Below are 19,958 nucleotides of genomic sequence, written 5' to 3' on the forward strand. Positions count from 1 at the left end.
AAAAATGGAAGGGTTGCATCAATGGACAGCATCCGGCGTAAAAACTGTGCCAAGTTGTGTGCGGATCGGATGGTTCGCTGTGGCAACCCCTTGACGAGAGCAGCCAAAAGACACACAACAACAACATTTATGCAAAAACTACAAAAACTAGTAATCCATGAAAAGTGACATGTGTTTTTTCTTTACGGCAGAATGTAAAAGGTTTATGTCCATTAAGGCTTCCACACTCGGTTGTTCTCCTGTTCTACCATGTGTTTATTTGTATTAATTTAAAGTTACCATCTAATTTCAATATTTTTATTGTACCTCCATCAACAGTGAAGAACACATGCTGAAGTATGGAGATGGTATTGTCCATACCCAAGCTCTGAGGATATAACAGTTGCCAAGAAGAACCAATTAAAATAAGTTATAATTAACTGTAAGAACATAACAATAACTCATGAGGTGTGTAATAACTGTATATTTTCAGTTCATTTAACATTCATATAGCAGGTGAAGCTGAATACATTCACCAACACATGGAGAGAAGCATCACCTGATATAGAAGCTTGTTTGGGGTCGTATTACTTTTATTTCCTTCAATTACATTTGTAATTTGCCCTGTAATTACAGATCTTTCCAGCACATTCCCTTAGATTTTTTTCCCACTGAAGATCTAAGCTGAACTTCAAACACGCAATTGCTCATTAAGGTGGAAGCTGCAAGTGCTAAAAATAAAGACAAATTTAAAACAAAGTGTGAGAGTGTTTTTAATCTCATCTTATTCCAAATTGTTTATACGGAGGAACTTGAAGAGAACATTCTTCCCATGAAAGTAAGTCCATGCCGTATAAAGGCTGCACAGATGATATACACTTATGAAAGTTTTTTTTAGGAACACTATACTAGCACTGGGTAGAGCCTTATTTGCTCTCCAAACAACCTTAATTCTTTATGGCATGGATTCCACAAGATGTTGGAAAAGTGCCTCTGAGATTCTGGTCCATGTCGACATGATAGTGGACTTTCATGGAGCAAATCTCACGTTCCAAAGGTGGTCTACTGAATTTACATACATTGACTACGAAGGCTATTAAAGAACCATCAACTCATTGCTATGTTAATGAAACCGTTTTGCTTTGTAACATGGTGCATTACCATAATGGAAATTGCCGTTAGAAGAAGTTCAATTGTAAGTAAGTAAGTAAAGTTTATTTATATAGCACATTTCTCTCAGCAAGCTGACCAAAGTGCTTAACAAAATCAAGAGATAAAAACATAAATAGTCTCGATAGACTCTAGTCCCCCCACAACCCTGCATACAGGATAGGGCGGTATAGACGATGAGACAAATGTTCCTAATAAAATGCTCAGTCAATGTAGTTGATGTTTAACTTGGACTAATTAGGGTGGTAAGAAAGTAAATGAGGCAGATGATTTATAAAAGCAATGTAAATGTGATTTATGAGTCTCAAGACAATATTAAGGAATACTCTGTGAAAAGTCTTTTCTGAAATATTGTCTTGGTGCTTTTGTTATGCAATTTGTTTGCGCTCCTTTTGGATGTCCTTTAAAGAAAATTTAAATCCCTGCACTCTGGCGTGGTGAATTTCATTTCATGGTTGAAAGAGTGCCTTCAGTGCATCACTTTTCGATCTTCCTTATCTTAAAAACAGATTAACACACACATATGTTTTTAAAGATGTATTGCACACATACAGAGAAAAGGGATGAACTTGGAGGTAAGGCTTCCCAGAGACTGCTCTCGTATACTCATCATACTTTATTATGCTAACGACCTTCTATGAAGTTTTAGATGCTTCAAGAATGAGTTTTTTATATTTGTTAAGAATAGGTAGAAAGTTAAATAGTGTAACATGATACTCAAATTTTTACTAGCATAAGTACCTGTTATTAAAGAGTTTTTAGAAATAGTTTAGGTAGATGTCTAAGATGTACTGCAAAAGTTTTATTAAGTTCTGTCTAGTGGTCGATTTAAGTCGTGTCTACAGTTTGACGCATGCACAGTACGCTGTCAAAACTTGCAGTTTATAATCTGGCACTGAGCTGCTCATAACGTTCCTTCTACTCAACATTTTGATTTAATTTATTGTAAAGGTTTACCTTTAGGCAAATACCTACAGTATAGACTGACAAAGTTTCATTAAATTCTGTTCAGCCGGGTTTGTGTGATGTTGTGACAAAATCTGACTGGACAGACATACAGACTGGATTCAGGTCCTCTAATGCATGAAATGTAAAGGTATCATTAATACAGCAAATTTTGACCAAAGGACAGACAAAACATTTCTTTTATTTCCAGTGAATCCTCGGATTGCGAGTAACGCCAATAAATTCAATAAATCCATACCAAGTTAATAAATTTTGACTTGGAAAACGAACAAGTCTTGGTTTACGAGTACCGAGTATCATGTATCACGCATACACTTCTTGTTTTGACGCCGAGCGTCACGTGATCACAACTCTGACCGTAGGCCACGTAAAATCATTTTTGTTTCTCTTGCGCTGCGGAATTGTGGGTAATTGTCTCCCCTGCTGGGTCTTAGCGTCTTTCACTGGTAAAATCAACATCCGTGCACGGATGTTGGTTATACTCATCCTACCTTTGCCTTCACACACACACACACACACACACACACACACACTCTCTTTCTCTCTGCTCTACACAGAAACACTGCTCTGTTGCAATTCTTTTCAAAGGTAAAGTGCAGGTTAATTTGTTTTATTTTTACTTTACAGTGATTCCGTTAGTGTGTCGCTCAATCAGGTGTCATTAAATAGATTTCTTGTTTATTTTTCTGATAAAACAGTGTTTCCATTGTGTGCGTGCTTGTGTCTGAAAAGAATGGAGAAAGGGTTACTGTGTAAAACGAAAAGAAGGGAGGGGACGGGCTACTTACTTTAGCTTCACACACACACACACACACACACACACACACGTTTTATTTTCACTTTATATTTTGTGTGAATTAATTTTATGTATTTATTTTTTTGTGGCTGTGAAAAGAATAATTTGAGTTTCCATGATTTCTTATGGGAAAATTCAATTTGGTTTTGAAATACAAGCCCACTTCCAGAGCGAATTATGCTCATAATCCAAGGTTCCATTGTATATAGATTTTGCACACTTTTCTTAGGACCAGTATAGTCTAAAAGCACAGAAATAAAAAATCAAAATTATACTCTGCTAATCTTTTGATACAAAAAGTAACAACTAGCAATGCCCTGCTTCACTTTTCTTCAAGCATGAAAAAGACAAGTTGACTTTTTAAATTAGCCGTTAACGTGTGAACATTAATCGTCATGAAACTTTACTGCGAGTTAGTGACTTTGTACTGCAATATGTTATAAAATTTTATGTTTATTACGCTTATTCTGTATACTTTTATACTGTTTCACTATAACAAACATTACATTTAAATACTAAGATAAATAATATGCTTAATAGCTGTACACTGTGCTCTACCCTAATCTAGTTTTCTGAAGAAGTCTATTATTTAGTCTATTTTTCTAAAGAAACCCAAGATGTGCTCTTAGCAATAATTGCACTAGTATGTTTGGGGCTAGGAAGGGAAAACGGGAACGGGAAGGAAAGGTCATCACAGCTCATTTACAGTGGAGAGGTGAGTCAGTTAGACTTTCTAAATGCTAATTTACTAGTGTTATTAGATTGGCTGCAGATTCGAGCGCTACACTGTAAACCCTAACGAGTAGCGTAGCGTAAAGAAGCGTTGGAGGAAATTCGTGACCACAAGCAATTTAAGTTTTGAAAGAAATTTAAGTAAATAGTCTAAGCCTGAGTAGTTAAACTGCACTTAAAGCCAGTGCTCTTTCCATTATAATTGATGTTACAGAACATTGAAATGCTTTATACATACAGAACATTCAAGCTAGTTAGGAAGCTGAGTCAGTCATGATTCAGCATCCCTGAAGCGCATAGGGTTAACGGGCTTATTGGGAGCTCAGCAGTGTTGGGTTTGATCCCCTGACCTTCTGGTTAGTAAAACAGCACCATAATCACTGAGCCACCACTATGTTTCTTTTATTTTTTTGGATTTCACATCTAATTTCACTGTTTTTGTAGTATCCATTCATGTAAACACAGTAACACAGAATAGATCAATGACAATTAAAAAAAAATTCTGCATTTGGGTTTAGTTAGTAGAACAAAAGCAATCATTACTTATATAAAGGGGAAATTTGACCACTACCAGAATACATGAATGATGTCACACAAATGTAGAACTCTTAAAATCAACCCATTATTATTATTTGTTGGTCATAGAAACAAACAAAAACAACCATAAAAACACACGATCATGTGTATGTGTGCTATTACTTTGGGCATGTGACCCATTTTTAGGTTTTGCCTATTTTTAAACATATTGCCTATTTTATGTTAAAAAAAGAATATGTCACTTTATACCAATCCTGAGCCCGGTATATGATTATTAAAAAAACAAACAAAGAAAAAAAAAACAGCAAAACAAATGATGGCTAAAATGCTCTGACACACATTTTGCTGAGTTAACCAATAAGAATTTGAATTAGGGGACAGCCAACTCCAAAACTGAACAGAATTATAAACTAAATAAACTTAAACATACTAATGCAATGAGACAATAACCGTATAATAGTACAATAAACCAAGACTGGAAAAGTAATAAAATACAAATATTTTGAAGTTTTTAAAGTTGTTTGCATTGAAACAAATTTCAGACAGCAGTATGTGCTAAACAGGAAATATCATCAGAAATATAGTTAATTTTTTTATTTTTATTTTATTTTATGCAAACATAGTTACAGCGGTAATAACTCACTTTTAAATCAGTAAATCCACAAATGTTTAATATTTACTGATGTGCATCATGCACAACCCGAACTTCAGAACAAAAACCTGTGTAATGAACGCTTTAACAAACCTTTCTTTCTAATTCATAGCCTACGGTCAAGGGTTGCCTGGCCCTGGTTTCGGAGTCATTCAAGATGTTTAAATCCACATAAATGAGCACGTCTCTGATTCACCGAGTAGCCATCTTTGCCTCGGCGAGCATTTATTGAGTCACCCCCACCCCTGCTCTTTAAACTCGCAGCCTCTTTAAAAACCACTTCTGATGGAAAATGCAGATGTTTGCAAGTTTGCTTCGTAAGCGTATGGAATTGGTTTAGAAGGAATGCTTGTCAAGAGGAGAGCAGTTGGAAAGTGAAAGGCACGAATGCTGGAAAAGAGCAGAAGCTTAAAAGGGAGGTCAAGAGAAAGAAAGTGAAGAAAAAGGAAATTATTCAATCTGGGTGTATGATTTCTTAACGTTTGGTCTTGCTCGGTGACTCAGGACATCACTTACCAGGAATGATCACACAAAAATAAATAATGGACAAAATTGATGTGTTTATGTAAATAAAATTATGTATGTTAGCAAGCTTAATTAATTTTAGTAAAATTATATATAATGTTAATATGCAAAAGTCACACAGGGCCCAAATATTTATTTTTTTATTTTTTTTGTTTACATTTTAAAATCAGACATGGAGATCAAGATTTACAATAACATGCTGTAATAAATTTCTCACCTTCTTATGTATTTGTATTTGTATAAGTATGAAATCAATGAGAAAAAAAGGTTGATGTTTTCAGGGTGCTACTGTCCATCTTAGATGAGTGCAGAGAAGTCTTTGACACCTACAAGGACTACGACTTTAACTTAAAAGGCATAATATTTAAAGCCAATTAATTATCTGGCGGGTTCATTTTAAACATAGCATACCTCAACCAAATGGTAGAGATGGCTTGATCAGGTTAAGTTTAACACATTTTTCAAACAGACATAAAACAGTTACTTTTGTATAAAAGTAATAATCACAATATCACCAGGGCTGCAATGCTTTTAGTACTTAAGCTGTGCCCTCATGCCTGCAATCACATCACAGTCGTGCTGATATTCAGTACAACAGCACTCCTTCTCACGTGATACTGTGTATGGCTTTCTTAAGCATTAAGTTGCATTTGTAAATTTAGTGTTAATAGAGAAAAAAAAACCACACACACATAAGCCACACACACACATAAAAAAGACCAAAATCATGGCAGCAAAATGTCCCTACAGCATAATAGAGACACTGTTTTTTTTTTTGTTTGCTTTTTTTTCTGCCACTTGTCCATGATAATCATGGAGATCGCTTTGAATCATAATTAATCACAATACTTCTTTTATTTAACAGTTACCAAATTTTAGTGTCATCCACATGTTATAATATTATTATGGTAGCTATAACTAAAGTCCCAAAGATGTATCCCTTTATGTAGAACCCTACAGCCACAGCTCACCTTTTTGAATAAACATTCCAAGTATGACCGCTGTACCAAGCTTGAACACCTCAGTGTGTTTTCTTTTCCTATACTGTTCATGTAAAGTTACACTGCCAGTCTTTGTGGGTGTTAGAACAATCAAACTGTGGTACGATGATTAAAAATGGGTGTTTGACTGCTGCAATATGGCGAGCATGTGTGTTCGCGCCCCGGTAATTACAACACTTCGAAAGCCACAGAATCTGTCCTTTTGAAGTGCGGCTCTCCGAGTCCACTTTGAAGATTCATCTGGAATCAAAGACAAAAAATAGCACAAGAGAAACAAAAAAACATGTAGAAGTGTAACACGTTTAGAATAATCTTAAAATCTTGGTTTTGAAGGTTGTGTGCAGGATTCTCGTTCCCTGAGAGCAGGATGGTGTGCTGTAGCGTCGGGTTGTGTAATGTTGTGTGTTAGCGTGCTCTCTGTACAGTCAGTGTGTAATGAAAGTTACAAGACTTTGTGCTCATTTGGAGTTTATGGGGCATGCAGGTTTAATGGGGTCACTATTTGAGCTGCACCCACACACACACACACACACACACACACACACACACATACACACTAATTACTAAATGGATGATTATTCTTCATTAAAAAACTTCAGTCCAGACGAAATTGTCAGGTCTTTATTCTTTATGTTTTCTTTGTGTCAAAGTCAAGTAAGAGGTTTTGTGTAAAAGCTCCAACTTGGATATTGGTTGTAAGGGGAAAAAAAAGAGCGAGGCCCATAATATCTAGGATTTGAGGTTTTATGCAGAGTTTACTACTCTGTGAATTAACAGTATTCAGGCCAAAATGTATAACTCTTCCTGGATAGAATAAATTAGGTTAACTGGGAAGTTTTGCCAGCTAAATTGACTTACGTTCATCAGCATATACTGTCAATAAACTAATATTTAGATGTATTTCAGGCTTATCTAATAATGCCAGATTGAGAAGAAAATATCAATAAATGGCATTTAGGCCATTTAATTAAAACGTAAGCGGCACAGAACTGTGCCAGGAACACAGCGTAGGTCGAAGACAATAAAAACATATATGGGCTTATATGGAAGCCTTGCAGGTACGTGTTGGGTTTTTGGATATGTCAGGTAGAAAAAACGATATCCTTATAAAGGAGCATTTTTTTCTTGGCCATAGAAACAACCAAAAAAAACAACCAGAACAGTGCTCAGTCATGTTTGTATAGTTGGTTAAAATAAAATAAAATTGACTTCATCATATTACCTATACTGTGCTGATAAAGAAGATATGTCACTCTATACTGCACAATCCTGAGCCCTATAACTTACTCTCTCGGCTGCTTCCGTCAAGGGGTCGCCACAGCGGGCCATTTGATCCGCACACAACTTTTGGCACAGGTTTTCACACCAGATGCCCTTCCTAAGGCAACCCTCCCATTTTTTTCCGGGCTGGGGACTGGCACTGCATGCAGTGGCTGGGTAATATAGGGTGTGGCAACCACTGACAGCGGGGCTTGAACTCAGAATCTCAGATCCCCAAACCAACAAACCAGAGCAAAAAGAACAGCAAAACAAAAAGGGCTAAATGAGCTCAGAGTTTTTAAGGGCTACATATGGCAAAAATAGTTAATTTTCATAAAAAAATATATATGTAGATATTTGGGTCATGTTGAGTTAATTTTCATAAACATATGTATGTAGATATTTTAAATTGGGTCAACTTCATTATTATAATGTTCAAAATTAGATGAACACACTACAGTAGTATCTTTCAAATGGCCAACATCTTGAGCTTTTGTCTCCATCTTTAAGATTTTTTGCAGAATTGTATAAACAACGAATGAGCAAAAATGCAGCATGTTAATTAACAAAAAGGGTTCATAGACAACATAAAGTACAACCACAATTCCCCAAAGTTGAGACACTTTGGAAATTGGCATTAAAGCCAAAAAGGAGTCATCTGTGAAATCTTTTCACCTTGTACTATATTAAAAACACTACAACAGTGCATTATTTGATGATTTACCATGTGAATTTAATTGTTTGTTGGAAATATGTACTCATTTCAAATCTGGTGGCTGCAACGTCCTCCAAAAAATTTGGGATAGTTGATTGTTTACCGATGTGTAACATCGCAGTTTCTGTTAATAACTCTTTTTAAGCATTTGGACACTGAAGAAACCAGTTGGATAAGTTAGCGGGAGTTTCCCCATTCTTCCATTATTCAGGTCTTTAGCTGTGCAATTGTACGGGGTCTTCGTTGCCATATTTTGCACTTCATAATGCACAACACATTCTCAATTGGAGCAGGCAGGCCAGTCTAGCACTAGTACTCTGTGTTTAGCAGCCATGCGTGAGTAATCTGAGCAGAACGCGGTTTGGCGTTGTTAGGTTGGAAAATACAGGGATGTCTGAAAAAGATGGCAGCATATGTTGATCCAACAAGAACATATTTTTCTGCATTAATGGTGCGTTCACAGATGCAGCTTACCCATGCCACCGGCACTGGAACACCTCCATACCTTGACTGATGTGGGCCTTTGGACCTGATGCTGAACAGCTTGGATGGTCCTTTTCCTCCTTGACCCAAAGAACATGTCAGCTGTTGCTTCAAATGTTGACTCGTCAGATGACAAAACATGTTTCCAGGCTGCTACTGTCCATCTCAGATGAGACAGAGCCCAGAGAAGAATTTGATGCCTAGAAGGACTAGGACTTTATTTGAAACGTAATTAAATGTTCATTATGACATAATTGGTTTAAAAAGGCATAATACTTAATCATCTAAGGGATTAATGTTTAGCATAGCATACCTCAACCAAATGGTAGAGATGGCCTAATCAGGTTGAGTTCAACACATTTTCAAATACAATACAGGTACTGTTGTTTAAAAGCAATAATCACGATATCACCAGGGCTGCGATGGCTTTAGTACTTGGGCTGCGCCCTCATGCCTACAAGCACATCACAGTCATGCTGATATTCAGTACAACAACTTCTTACGTGATATTGTGTGCAGCGTCCTTAAAAATTAAGTGCATTTGTAAACTCAGGAGTTAATGGACAAAGGTTTACTAAAATGTTCCAGAGGGCACATCATGATATTCACTATGATGTTTTTTAAGGCAGTGATGTCTGAGGGATCGGTGATCATGGTTATTCAGAAGTGGTTTGAGATTTGATGGGTTTCCTTAAAGATATTTCTTGAAAATATTGTGTACATTATGTAACATTGGGGAATGTTATCCTGCAAGGTTAATTGGTGAGCCTCATCCCATGCTTGCTCTAGAAGGATTAGGCCTTTATTTGAAACGTAATTAAATGTCTATTATGACATAATTGGTTCACCTGTTTAACAACATTTTTTCTCATCACCTTAGGACAACCTTGGTCCCATCTTTTGTGGAAAATGTTGCAATCACCAGATTTGAAATGAGCTTATATTTTTAACAAACAATTAGATTCACCTGGTATCATAGTGTTTTGAATACAGGACAAGGTTGAGAGACTTCACAGATGACTCGTTTTTGTTCGCAACATTTTTGAAATTTTGGTTGTATAATGAAATTTTGCCAGCAAACACACACTGCAATCAAAGAACTTGCATTTAAATATGCACAGATCTTCAAAATGTTTACTCACCACTTTAATGGCTTACTGTCACCATAGCTTATGACAAATGTAAATGATAATGTGAGCGCAGAACAAAGAACATGTGGACACGTCAGTGGACTACTTATGAGAAGAAAAAGTTCTAATCAGATAAATCTGTTGCTGATGAAAGGATCAACATTTGGTGCAAGCAGAATGAGCCCACAAGGCATTTAGTTTTATGGTAAGAAGATGTCCTGGTTTGCATCTGAACATAGTTCCTGACCAAGTTCATCTCAACACCCGGATAAACACTTGCAGCACTATAATGCATTATGTCACACGGCATGTATTATTTGGTCAATAAATGGTTTTAGGTACATGAATGTGGGTTTCAGTGAACTGCACTACACTTCCTCGGTTAACCATATTTATGATGTGGTGGAAAGGATTGTTTTAAAACTGTACACCCACCGTATTTGCGTAAAATGAAATTGTTTAATGCGATAATTCATTAAGTCAGTAATTCTTATCATACAACATTGTTGTGCAACACATCCGACACAATGTATAGGCTTCCAAATGGTTGAGATGTCACTTCTTGGTAAAAGTATCAATAAATTTAAATATACAATAATAATTATTATAATAATAAGTTATATTCATGGTGGAAAATTTTAGTATTCACGCTACTTTATCATTTGTGGTATACTACAAAAAAATCAAAAAGGCATAATATTTAAAGCCAATGAATCATCAGTTGGATTTATTTTTTCAGTATAGCATACCTCAACCAAGTGGTAGAGATGGCTTAATCAGGTTAAGTTCAACAAATTTTTCAAACAGACTTAATACAGTTACTGTTGTATGAAAACAATATTCACACTTTAGGTTGTGTTGTTGTACTGAATTTCACCATGTCTTCAGTTCTTGGGCTGTGCCTTCATGCCTACAACTGTGTCACAGCTGTGTTAATATTCAGTACAACATTCTCCTTCCTACATGATATTGTGTAAGGAATTGTTTTAGCAGCACTGCCAAAAATTGGTGTAAATTGTATATACAGAAAACATATTAGAGCCTGTCTTTAGTTAGGACATGTCAGTTACTGTTTATGTTAATGTATTAATAAAATATAGCTTTTATAAAGTGTAGCAAACCTAATTTGCCAATTTATTCCAAATTGTATATTAACTTGTTTCTATATCTATGAATTCGTGTTTGAATGTATAGTGTAGAAACAGATCTATCTATCTATCTATCTATCTATCTATCTATCTATCTATCTATCTATCTATCTATCTATCTATCTATCTATCCATCCATCTATCTATCTAGTTATTGTATGAAAGAACATAACAGTACAACAACACAACCTCAGTTATTCATTAATATGCTAATTATGTTTTAATTTATCACTCAATGTATGGGACAAAGGAGCAGTCCTAGATTGATTCATAGATGTATACAGTATACATGATTGCACAAAGTCTTCTAAAAGGGTAAAAGGACAACGATTTTGTTCCAAAAGTGAATTTTGGAAGCGCTAAACACATTTTGAGTCTGGCCCGACCCCAAATAAATGATACTGCCAGAAGTTTTGACAGGCCAGCAATGTATCTGCTTTGTTTCTCCTCGTTTGTGCTTTGAACACCAGGTTTGGTAACAATTATTGGCCCCCAAATCCATTAGAATAATGAGAGTCATTCAGTACAAGATTGATGTCACATCTCTTTCTTTCTCTCTCTCTCTCTCTCTCTCACACACACACACAGACACACATACACACACAAACACAGCATATGTAACTAGTTCAGTTTTGTGGAAAATTATTCCTGCCATCTCATTATTCTAACAACTATTCCGAGCACATCCATTTGGGATTAGTAGCACACCTGGAAAATTGTCACCAGTTTTCTCTCTCTCTCTCTCTCTCTTTCTTTGTTTCTCTCTCACACACACATGCACACACACACCTCTCTTTCTACCTCTTGCATTTAATATGCTCCTACTTGTTTCCAGTGTTGGCAAGAAATGTGCAGTTTTACATTATGATCCCGGGGGCGCTACAGAGCCATGCTCCAATTTTTATTATTTTTTTTAAAATACTGTTTATTTTTTTCTAAAATCCTTTTCAGTGTGCCAAGACATTATCTAACACCGAAATGGAGCCTCTATAAGTCTCTCTCCCTCCATTTCCAAGGCATCTGGAAAGCATTAGAAACTCGCTGTTATGAAAACGAGTGCAATGGCAACCCAGATGAACAGCACACTGAGACTTTGTGTCAAACTCCTGAGCCATATTTCTCCATGCATAGGGACTGCTTGGATCCAGAAAGGAGAAATGGGCCAGGAGGTACAGAGAAGCTGCTGTATATGAATAGAGCTGAGCTCCAGGATGTGCACACAGCAAGTATTTCAGTATGATCCTTATTAAATGTGAGCCGTAATTCTCTTCTGGGTGGCCTGGCTACGCTTCAAATTAGCTCTCCGGGGCTCAGTGTGCTTTTGGCTTAGAGGAACTGTCAGATGCAGCTTAATAGAAATCAGTTTACATTCATCAATCGGCACCGAGACAAAGGATACAAATCCAGCCTGGGTTGGCTATCTAAATCCTTGAGGAGTGTCATCCTGAAATTCTGTCTCCACAAAGCGGGACGTGGGGAATTCCCACGCTGTGGGGTGTTTAGAGGCTCCAGGCAGCTCTGTAGAGTTGTAACAGCAAACCAGCACTTAATATCCAATGCTTGTCTTGTTTTGTGCTGCCATAGCACCCTAAGCTGGAGCATGAGTGTGTAAGGGGGTTGAACTCATTAGAAAGTAAAGCCTGTACAACACACTATACACCATGCTAATCTCCAATACATACATACACATACACTGGCTCCAATTAAGTAGGAAACACACAGATGAACAGTGAAGGTCGTTCTGACAAATTCAAACCAGTAAATGATTTTTTTATTCAATATATATTCATATGTATTTAATGCCTAAATGGTTTTAAACTAATTTATTTCCATTGTGCATTGCAGTATTGCTTTTGATGGGTTGAAGAACCCAGAAGAACAATATATTACCATACCATTATTGATTTGTTCACATACTGTACTGTATGATGGAGGGATAGAAATAGAAAAACAAACATATTTTTTGTGGAGAATCAGTGCCAGCAAATGTGCCTTATTTCAAAAGAATTAAGAAGAAAACTTTTTCAATAGTTTTTTGCATTCACTTTTTTCCATCCATCCATCAAGGAACCTCTGTAGTCCAGTCAGAGACTATGGAGACCAATGGTCCTCCAAGCAACATTCACACACACACACCGCAAGCAATTTGAGCTTTTGTATTTGGACTGTGGAAGGAAATCGGAATACCCGGAATATCAGAATACCAAGCACAAGGAGAACATGCAAACTCCATGCACACAGACCCTGAGGCAGGGATCAAACACGGAAATGCTAACCACTACAACGTGCCACCATTCATTTGATTAAGTCACTAGAAACTACCAAATAGTATTACTTATGAAGCGATTCAGAAAGATCAGAGCCATGGTTAGGGTTTTAATTGTAACAGTGAAGCTATATAATGCTCTTCTTTTCGTATTCAAAGATTACTAATCCAATAACAGTATATAAACATTATATGCCATTCTGGCAACACACTGGCTCTGTGATGAGCATCATTGCGTCTTGGTGTTGCCCCCACTCTGGAGTCCTGCATGTTCTTCCCTTGCTTGGAGGCCTCCCCTGGGTTCTCTGGTTTTCTTCTACAAACTTTCTTTTTTTTGTCTGAGTTTGTAACTGTATGTGTCCAGCAATGGGTGGGCACTCAATCCAGAGTGGTCCTTGGTTGTGCCCCAAGTTCCCCAGGGTAGGCTCCAGGCTCACATGAATCTACATAGTGTTAATGTATGTATGGATGGATGTATGGATGTATGGATCTATCTATCTATCTATCTATCTATCTATCTATCTATCTATCTATCTACGGTGAGGTCAATAAGTATTTGATCACCCTGTGATTTTGCAAGTTCTCTTACTTAGAAATCATGGAGGTGTCTAAAATTTTCAGCATAGGTGCATTTCCACTGTGAGAGACAGAATTTAAAAAGAAAAATATGGAAATCACATTGTATGATTTTTGAACAATTAATTTGTGAATTACTGTGTCAAATAAGTATTTGATAACTTGCTTATCAGCCAGATTTCTGACCCTCAAAGACCTGTTATTGTGCTTTGAAATAGTCCATATGCTTCTTACGGAGCCACTCCTTGGTTTTCCTGGTTGTGTGCTTTAGGTCATTGTCATGTTGGAAGACCCAGCCACAACCCATCTTTAATGCTCTGACCGAGGGAAGGAGGTTTTTGCCCAATATGTCACAATACATGGCCTCGTTTATCCTCTCTTTAATACAGTGCAGTCGTCCTGTCCCCTGTGCAGAAAAACACCTTCAGAGCATGATGCTTCCAGCCCCATGCTTCACTGTAGGTATGGTATTATTGGGATGATACTCATCATTCTTCCTCCTCCAAACACACCGAATAAAAAAGCAGAACTTTTTTAAAACCAAAAAGTTCTACTTTGGTCTCATCTGACCACAGGACTTTCTCCCATGACTCCTCTGCATCATCCAGATGGTCCCTGGCAAACTTCAGACGGGCCTGGACATGGGCTGACTTAAGCAGGGAAGCCTTGCGTGCAATGCGAGATTTTAAACCATGACGTCTTAGTGTATTACTGATGGTAGCCTTGGAAACGATGGTCCCAGCTCTCTTCACGGCATTGACCAGCTCCTCCCGTGTAGGTTTGGGCTGATTCTTCACCATTAGCACCATTCTTAGCATCATTGCCTGGTTGCTAAATTTCAAATTCAAATTTTATTTGTCACATACACAGTCATACACAGTACGAAATGTAGTGAAATGCTTACACGACCGCCAGTGACCTTAAAAAGAGAATTAAAACTTATAAGTAATAAATATCAATAGAAGAAATATGATAGAAAATTTAAATAAAAATTTAACTAGAAAAAATAGAACCTGAAAATAGAAATATACTGTACACATAGAACTATAATGGTGTGCAAGTATGCATAGAAAAAGTGACTTTGTGCAATGGTTATTAAAGTGACTTTGTGCAATGGTCCAGAATGTAAACGTGAACATGTAGTGTAGATGTGATGTGCGTGGAGTTGTCCATAGTGTCCATGGATGTATAAAGATTGATTGATTGATTGTGAAAATATTGTGTTAGTTTTGCCTAGTGGTGTGGAGCTCCTCCTCAGTCTCTCTGTGTTGGCCCTCAGGAGCGGAATCGCTTCCCAGACCGCAACAGAGTAAACAGTCCATTGTTGGGATGGCTGAGGTCCTTCACGACCTTCCTGGCCTTGGTCCAGCACCGCTTGGTGTAGATTGAGTGTAGGTCAGGGAGCTCGATGCTGATGATGCGCTCAGCTGATCGCACCACCCTCTGTAGAGCTCGTCTGCCCTGCATGGTGCTGTTCCCGAACCAGGTCGTGATGTTTCCCGTCAGGATGCTCTCTATGGTGCAGGAGTAGAAATTCCTGAGCACCTTGGAGGGCAGTCTAAAGTCTCTCAAGCGTCTGAGGTGGTACAGACGCTGCCGGGCCTTTTTTACCACAGTGTTGATGTGACAGGACCATGTCAGGTCCTGCGTGATGTGAACACCGAGGTATCGGAAGCTGTCCACTCTCTCCACTGGGCTCCTGTTGATGATGGGGGTCTGGTAGTTCCTCACCTGCTTTGTACTGAAGTCCACTATCAGCTCCTTTGTCTTGCTGACGTTCAGGAGGAGATTGTTTCTCTGGCACCAGTTCTCCAGATTTCCAACCTCCTCCAGGTAGGCCGTCTCATCGTTGTTGGTGATCAGGCCCACCACAACAGTGTCGTCAGCAAACTTGATGACGGAGGTGGAGTTGGTAGTGGCCACGCAGTCAGAGGTGTACAGAGAGTACAGCAGGGGGCTCAGAACACAACCCTGGGGGGCTCCAGTACTGAGAGTACTTAGACTTTGGCTGATTGTGGGGTGCACAGGTGTCTTTATGACAGCTAACGACCTCAAACAGGTGCTACTAATTTAGAATCATGAACAGTGTAGCTGGACTATTTAAAAGCAAAATAACAGGTCTTTGAGGGTCAGAAATCTGGCTGATAAGCAAGTGATCAAATATTTATTGACACAGTAATTCACAAATAAATTGTTTAAAAATCATACAATGTGATTTCTTGGATTTTTCTTTTTAGATTCTGTCTCTCTCTATCTCTTGCTCTTTCACTCCTTACAAATAAACAGCATACAGGTAATTGTTTAGAAATCACATGGACAAGCAGGACTACATCTCTTCCTATTGCATTCATGCTATCTTCCCTTTCCTTCCCTTACCTGAGGGCATTTATTTCACTACTTTGCATAGTTTTGACCCATCAAATTTACGAAAACCTGAACTTTAGGCACTTAACTGCCAATTTATCAGAGTTATTTATTGGCTTTTGAGTGTGCTATTATACACCAATCAAGAATAACATTAACACCAGACACCATTTACTCATTAACATTGATTATTGATTATATATCATTAAACTGGTGACAGGATCATGAGTACCCAAGGCTCACCCATGCCCACAGGGCCAAAGGCCAGCCCATCTGGTCCAATCCCACGAAAAAGCCAACGCAGCACAGATTGCTGAAAAGAAATCACTGCTGGCCTCAATAGAAACGCACCAGAACTCCCAATGCAACACAGCCCACCAGACACAGGGCCCAGCAGGCAAACATAACCAGAATTCACCAGAAAAAAAGGGAATTCAAACTGCCTAGATCCTAATCCGATCGAACATGTATGGGATGTTGGACAAACAAGTCCAATCCACGGAGCTTCCATCCCACAATCCACAGCACCCAAAGGATCCGCTGCCAATCTTCTGATGCCAGACACCATATTTCCCTTCCAGAGGTCTTGTGGAGTCTTTCCCTTAATAATAATAAGAACTTGATTAATCCTTGAGGGAAATTGCTTCTTCGCATATCCCAGCGTAACTGGGGTCAGAGCACAGGCTCATGATACGGCACCCCTGGAGCAGTTAGGGTTAAGGGCCTTGCTCAAGGGCCCAACAGTGGCAACCTGGTGGAGCTGGGGATCAAACCGCCGATCTTCTGATCAGTAACTCAGTGCCTTAACCCTTTAAGCTACCACTGCCACTGCCTTTAATGGCCGGGCACAGTGTTTTGCATTGTAATTTTATGGCTGATTGGTGTATATTGGTGAAGTCTGATAGTATGTATGAAGAATAATTCAAAAGTAAATTTAATGAGCAGGAGTGTCAACCCAGACTTATCTCAGTACATGCCTTTATCTACATTTACACTCTGTTATTGCCAGTCCAGTTACCCCAGCATTAATGAACTACAGGTGTGCCTCATTTAAGGTGCGTAATGTTCTGTACAAGAGAAAATTATTCAATTTGGATGATGCTTAATTTTTTTTTTTATATATAATACCATATTATGTACCACATAATGTACTATATAATACTCCTGTTATCACTATCACTGGTTCTGTTTTATTTGGGAGCCATGATAAGAAAAATTGAATTAAGGCTACTCACAAGGTACAAAAGCTACAAGAGACTTGAGATCTGACACATGTTGTGCCATGTGTGCTTTAAAATACCATGATGACTCGAAGAAGACTTGAAATACTCTTTATCAAGGTTTTAATGGTTCTTGCTTTATTTGAAATTATTTAGCAAAAAATGAATAATAAGTTTCTCATTCCACGGTCAATGTGTTTGAATATAATTCAATAAAATGTATTTTTTAATCATAGTCACAGAGATTTCTTGCTTTACACTGTTCTCATTTAAGCCACACACAATATAATAGTATAAAGTTATGAATTATGGTGTTTTTTTCAATGATATCTTAACAAAGTTGTGTGTGGGATGATACGCTGTAATATAAAGACTTCAAAAACACACACACACACATTTTCCATAACCAATGTAAATGCCTCCTCCCTTTCCCCAGCTTCGTGTCTGGAAAGTGTAAAATCACCCATAAGTTACATTTCTCTGAAGTGACGCTTAGGACGTGAGCAAGGACGTCTCATTGGAAAATATATTTTCCTGCAACCTTTAGATGTGCGAAAGGGTGCAAGAAGAAATAAAAGGGGAGGCCGGTTAATAAAATAAGAGGAGCAGATGTTTGCTAGTTTTCTTTATTGCCCTCCTTATATAGAGGTAGGGAAGGTGGGGAAATGTTATTGTCCAACAGCCAGTTGCTTAGGCAGGGCCAGTACGTGATTTATTGCAACATCTGCAAGACGGAAAAAAGGACTGCTTTTAATTATCCGAGCCAAACCATCGCTCCAGGAGAGACAAGGGGGAGCGTGAAAGTACTGAGACTGAGAAGGAGGTGACAAAAAATGTGAAAGTGATGTACTGTAGTGTGAGACCATGTTTACCAAGGGGCATTTCAGGAAAGAAATAAAACTACAACTATTCACTACGACAATATCTACTACTACTACTAATAATGTGATCCTGTCATAAGGTAGTGTATAGAAATAGCTCCTCCCCTGAACAAAAAACAGAGAAATCCATCATGCTGCCTAGAGCCATCTATTACTGCAAACATTCTTTGTCTGTGTCTCCACATCTGGCAGCAATGAGTGCAAATTAGCTATGAAATTCCAAGTGTCTCACTGTAAGATAAGGCTGGGGCATGCTAAATTCATTTCCTCTGCTTAGTCACAGTGGCAGATCAAAGCGTCATTCTGCTGCACGGGCTTCAGGTCAGGGCCTGCGGACTCCGTTCACGTAAAACCTGGGGGCGCTTCTTATTCCTTTCTATGGAAGGCTAACTCGTTTTCTCCTTCTTAGGTTCTTCTTAGGTAAGGGGCAAGACACATGGATAGAGGGAATCAAAAACACAAAATGATCATCCTTGTTCGCAGATGCTTTACCTTAAACAGACTCGAACTTGTAATGACAAGTTGCCCGGTTGTAGTAATGTTTATTACTTTAATACAGAACAGAATCACACACCTAATGCTAATCTTTCATCCCAAACAAGATTCTTCACATCACTTGTTTGCTTAAAAGTCGGTCACGGTGGCGTAGTGGTTAGCAATGCCGCTTTGCACCCCTATGGTCTATGTTCGAATCCCGTTTCGGGTCTGCGGCATGGAGTTTGCATGTTCTCCCTGTGCTTGGTGGGTTTCCTCCAGGTACTCTGGTTTCCTCCCACAGTCCAAAGACATGCAGATTAGGCTAATTGGCGTTCTCAAATTGCCTGTAGTGTGTAAGTGTGTGTATTTGTGTGTGCCCTGCGATAAGTTGGCAGCCTGTCCAGGTGTAACTCGTCTCTGTGCCCTAAGTCTCCTGACAGGGATAGGCTTCAGGCCCCTTGCAACAGGATCCTGAATACAGGCTTAACTGGTATGGACGATGAGTGAGAGTGAGTGAGTGATTGAGGCAGCGGTAGCTCAGGCAACTGAAGCTAATTGGAGGGTCAGGGGTTCACCTGGTTGCAGCCGCAAGGCACGTAACCCTATTCCCATATGAGCATCACAAGGGGAAGCAGGACAGATGAAAAGGGGTGATCCATAAGAATGGTTTAAATGGAAGAGGCTGAGGTACAAGAAGAACCAGCATACACTTGACCTCAAAGCCTTCTATCCCTTACTGTTTTTGTTACAATCATTGTTGCTTCTTTAACCACTTAAAACCCAAGTGGTACACAGCATAGGCCAATGGCTTATATGGAAGTCTTGCCAGTGGGCATCGACAAAGGAAGCTTCAGACATCAAACTGTGTATTTGGGTTTTCATTTATATCAGCCCGAGTTTTAAGGGCTACACACTGTACCATGGTGGACATGGTGGACACTGTTTGAAAGGGACACTGCTATACATTCTGGGCCCCTTGAAAACCGGGCCCCCAACCTTTTTAAATGCTATGGTGTTTTTAAAAGCCTCCTGTCATTCAGGGTTCCTTGGAATCATCCTTACCTCCCCTTCCCTAATACG

This window comes from Clarias gariepinus, chromosome 12, assembly GCF_024256425.1.
Source record: "Clarias gariepinus isolate MV-2021 ecotype Netherlands chromosome 12, CGAR_prim_01v2, whole genome shotgun sequence".
NCBI classification, from domain to species: Eukaryota; Metazoa; Chordata; class Actinopteri; order Siluriformes; family Clariidae; genus Clarias; species Clarias gariepinus.